General features: G+C 41.7%; 1 non-coding gene across 1 annotated transcript; it reads left to right on the top strand.

Annotated features, from left to right (window-relative positions):
• The first annotated feature begins 621 nt into the window (after positions 1–621).
• Positions 622–693, top strand: Trnad-guc. Its single transcript has one exon. It is a non-coding gene; the product is annotated as a tRNA-Asp (tRNA).
• Positions 694–5206: the final 4513 nt, after the last annotated feature.

Raw genomic sequence — 5206 nt, forward strand, 5'->3', positions numbered from 1 at the left:
TCATTGGATTTCCTGTGAGTGTGCCATCCTTTTCAAGGAGTGGCCCTATCCCACAGTGCACCGTAGCTGTTTCTTTGGCATACCTGTAGAAAGCTCTGGGGTTAGATTTTATGTTGTCTATAGCCCAGGCTTCTTTGTCTGCTCTTTCTTTTTCATGGGAGAATTGCAGACATTTTTCAATTTCCAACAGTTTTATTTTCAGGCGGGACTTTTCACTGCTTTCAATTTGTTTGTTTAGGCGATTTGAAACATTTGTACGCGGTCCCATTAGAATTTTCCTCTGTCTGGGGATTTTGTTCTTGTGTACAGTGGCCTTTCTCTCTGGGACACATTTGTAGCATATGGCTTGCATTACAGGCATGAATTGTTGAAGTTTCATGTCGATGTCTGGCGAGGAGAGACATTCAGGCAAGTTTTGTTTGAGGATCTCTTTCTCAATTTGTTTCCAGTTTGCCTTATGGAAGTTCAAGCTAGAAAGATTCTGAGAGTTTCTTGTAGACTGCATGTCCATGCTTTCCTTTCGTCCGTACATGGTCAGCTCTACCATGTTGTGATTCGAGAGTAGTGTCGGTGTCACTTTCACACTATTTGATATTTATAAGTAAAAGATTTCTTCAGCTGTCCTCGGTAGTATAGTGGTAAGTATCCCCGCCTGTCACGCGGGAGACCGGGGTTCGATTCCCCGCCGGGGAGGCATCTTAATTTTATTGCAAACATTTTAAACTTTTTAATATATTTATTTGATATTTATAAGTAAAAGGTTTCATCAGCTGTCCTCGGTAGTATAGTGGTAAGTATCCCCGCCTGTCACGCGGGAGACCGGGTTTCGATTCCCCGCCGGGGAGGCATCGTAATTTTATTGCAAATATGTAAAACTAGAACTTTTTAATATATTTATTTGATATTTATAAGTAAAAGGTTTCATCAGCTGTCCTCGGTAGTATAGTGGTAAGTATCCCCGCCTGTCACGCGGGAGACCGGGATTGGATTCCCCGCCGGGGAGGCATCGTAATTTTATTGCAAATATTTAAAACTAAAACTTTTTAATATATTTATTTGATATTTATAAGTAAAATGTTTCATCAGCTGTCCTCGGTAGTATAGTGGTAAGTATCCCCGCCTGTCACGCGGGAGACCGTGGTTCGATTCCCCGCGGGGAGGCATCTTAACTTTATTGCTAACATTTTAAGCTAAAACTTTTTAATATAATTATTTGATATTTATAAAAGGTTTCTTCATCTGTCCTCGTGAATCGATTTAGCAAATGGAAACTGAAAGAAGCCCATTTTATATCTGTGTATGTGTGTGTGTGTGTGTGCTTGTCTGTGTTTGTCCCCAGCTGCTGCCTGACAACCAGTGTTGGTTTGTTTACATCCTCTTACCTTAAGGGTTCAGCAAAAGAGACCCACAGAATAAGTACTAGGCTTTAAAAATAAATAATAAATACTGGAGTTGATTTGCTGGATAAAATTCTTCAAGGTGATGCCCCAGTATGGCCATAGTTTAATGACTGAAAGAAGTAAGATGTCAAGGTGGCGAGCTGGCAGAAACGTTATCACGCTGGGCGAAATGCGTAGCCGTATTTCGGCTGCCGCTACGTCTGAGTTCAAATTCCGCCGAGGTCGACTTTGCCTTTCATCCTTTCGGGGTCGATTAAATAAGTACCAGTTACGCACTGGGATCAATGTAATCGACTTAATCCGTTTGTCTGTCCTTGTTTGTCCCGTCTGTGTTTTGCCCCTTGTGGGTAGTAAAGAAAATAGCTATTTCGTCTGCAGCTACGTTCTGAGTTCAAATTCCGCCGAGGTCGACTTTGTCTTTCATCGTTTCGGGGTCGATAAATTAAGTACCCGTTACGCACTGTGGTCGATGTAATCGACTTAATCCCTTTGTCTGTCCTTGTTTGTCCTCTCTGTGTTTAGCCCCTTGTGGGTAGTAAAGAAATAGGTTCGTCTGCCGTTACATTATGAGTTCAAATTCCGCCGAGGTCAACTTTGCCTTTCATCCTTTCGGGGTCGATAAATTAAGTACCAGTTACACACTGGTGTTGATATAATCGATTTAATCCTCTTGTCAGTCCTTGTTTGTCCTCTCTGTGTTTAACCCCTTGTGGGTAATAAAGAAATATGAAACAAGTAAAACAAATGAAATGATAAAAAATAAACCCATAAAATACGTTTGCTAAGAAGTAATGTAAGAGTTGTCTCCCTTACAATTATTTGCACTGAATACAAGATCTGGACGAATGCCCTCATATTCATTCTCATTATGTCTCAGCAGGTTTAAATGCAAAACAATGCAAGTCACTGTTGTATACATCACAGGAGAAATAGTCTTTTTTACAACAACACTGTGTTCAACAACTGGGCTCATTGGTGCTCAGGATTGTGTGACATCGACGCAGGAGCGGCTGTGTGTAAGTAGCTTGCTTACCAACCACATGGCTCCGGGTTCAGTCCCACTGCATGACACCTTCGGCAAGTGTTTTCTACTATATAACCTTAGGCCAACCAAAGACTTGTGAGTGAATATATATAAATATATATGTACATATTTGTGTGTGTGTGTCTGTGTTTGTCCCCACCACCGTCGCTTGTCAACCGATGTTGGTGTGTTTACGTCCCCGTAACTTAGCGGTTCGGCAAAAGAGACCGATAGAATAAGTACTAGGCTTACAAAAGAATAAGCCCTGGGGTCGATTTGTTTGACTAGGCGGTGCTCCAGCATGGCCACATAAAGCGGCGAGCTGGCAGAAACGTTAGCACGCCGGGTGAAATGCTTAGCGGTATTTCGTTTGCCGCTCCGTTCGGAGTACAAATTCTGCTGAGGTCGACTTTGCCTTTCATCCTTTCGGGGTCGATAAATTAAGTACCAGTTACGCACTGGGGTCGATGTAATCCACTTAATCCGCTTGTCTGTCCTTGTTTGTCCCCTCTGTGTTTAGCCCCTTGTGGGTAATAAAGAAATAGGTATTTCGTCTGCCTCTCCGTTCGCAGTTCAAATTCTGCAGAGGTCGACTTTGCCTTTCATCTTTTCGGGGTCGATAAATTAAGTACCAGTTACGCACTGGGGTCGATATAATCGACTTAATCCGTTTGTCTGTCCTTGTTTGTCTCCTCTGTGTTTAGCCCCTTGTGAGAAGTAAAGAAATAAATAAGTGCTCCAGCATGACCACAGTGAAATGACTGAAACAAAAACAAATAAAAAATCAGGTTTTCAACATGTGTCATAACATGTGTCTCAAAGGTCCAGGTACTTCTGACGATGAGACACAACATGTGGCAACGCCAGTGTTCCAGAATCCTGTGCACCAATGAGCCGGGTGTGTTGGACACACAGCTGTTGTAAAAGAGAGAAGTTATTCTCCTATGATGTACATTACAGTGGCCAGTATCTTTTGGGTTTGAACCAGTCTAGACAAACTAAGAAAAAATAGTGAAATGTAATAAATGGCAGGCTTGGGAAGTATGTAAAACGTTCAAAAAGTTCTTGGACTATTTCTGCAGCATGCCAACATAGGCGCAGGCATGGCTGTGTGGTAAGAAGCTTGCTTATCAACCACATGGTTCTGGGTTCAGTCCCACAGCGTGGCACCTTGGGGAAGTATCTTCTACTATAGCCTCGGGCTGGCCAGAGCCTTGTAAGTGGATTTGGTAGACTGAAACTGAAAGAAGCCCGGTGTATATATTTATATATATATGTGGAGGTGCAATGGCCCAGTGGTTAGCGCAGCAGACTCGCGGTTTCGATTCCCAGACCGGGTGTTGTGAGTGTTTATTGAGTGAAAACACCTAAAGGTCCACGAGGTTCCGGCAGAGGGTGGTGTTGATCCCTGCTGTACTCTTTCACCACTACTTTCTCTCACTCTTCCTTCTGTTGGCCTGCTCGCTTAGCCATCGGGGTGGCGTCATTTGAAGGCTAAAACAATGTGAAGCGCATTGTGACCAGCGATGTGTAGCAACATCTGATAGCCTGGTCGGTCACGGTGATATATATATATCAAAAGACGAAGACAGGTGGTGTAGAAAACAAACAGATGTATTAGTATAATGCTCAGGAATTGAAAAAGTCTTTAACGTTTCGATCCTACGCTCTTCCACAAAAAGGGACACAGAAAGAAATAAGGAGAGAAAAATGTGTGTAATGGCTAGCGATCTATCATGGTGTGTGTGTCTGTTTGTCCCTACCACCATTGCTTGTCAAGCGATGTTGGTGTGTTTACGTCCCCGTAACTTAGCATTTCGGCAAAAGATACTGATATATATATATATGTGTGTGTGTGTGTGTTTGTGTGCGTATATGTTTGTGTGTCTGTGTTTGTCCCTGACACCATCGCTTGACAACCGATGTTGGTATGTTTACATCCCTGTAACTTAGCGGTTTGGCAAAAGAAACTGATAGAATAAGTACTAGGCTTACAACGAATAAGTACTGGGGTTGATTTGTTTGTCTAAAGGCACTGCTCCAGCATGACCACAGTCAAATGACTGAAACTAGTAAATATAGTTATTTAAAGTTTTATATATAGCTAGAAGGATGAGAAGTTTGCTTTGCTATTGCATGGTTCCAAGTTCAATCCTGTCGTGCAGTTACTTTTTTCATCTGCTGACCAAGGCCTTGAAAATCTTATTTATTTGACAAAATCTGTGCAAAAGCTTGTTGCATGGTTCTTCATGACAACAAGCTCATCTCACTTGTAAGTTTCTCACCAACAATATCATGGTATTGCTTTCACACCTGCTCTATTCCCCAGATTTAGCACCTTGCAAACTTCCATCTCTTCCCCAAGATGAAAATTCAGCTCAAGGTCACCGTTTTAACACTGTTGTCAGTATCCGGAGTGAATCACAAAAGATCCTTTCTTGCTCACAGAAAACAACTTCTAGGCTGGATTCCAAAAGTGGTAGGAACACTGAGACCAGTGTATTGCTGTGCAAGGTGACTATTTCAAAGGAGATAATGCTAAAATTTAGGTAAATAAGTTAATTTTTATTAGTCCTGCAATTTTTTGATATCACCTCCATTTAATTGAACAATGCAATCATTTCATTACATCAGTTTAAAATGTAGAGAAATCTTCAGCTGCACAAAGACATAGAATTTGGCATTTATTGTAAATGTTTAACAGTTGTTCACAGAAGTGATCAGCAAGATGACAGCCAGCTTCAATAAATCTATGGCCAACATTGAAAAAAACACACAGAAA

This window comes from Octopus sinensis, linkage group LG5 (assembly GCF_006345805.1).
Source record: "Octopus sinensis linkage group LG5, ASM634580v1, whole genome shotgun sequence".
Taxonomy (NCBI): Eukaryota; Metazoa; Mollusca; class Cephalopoda; order Octopoda; family Octopodidae; genus Octopus; species Octopus sinensis.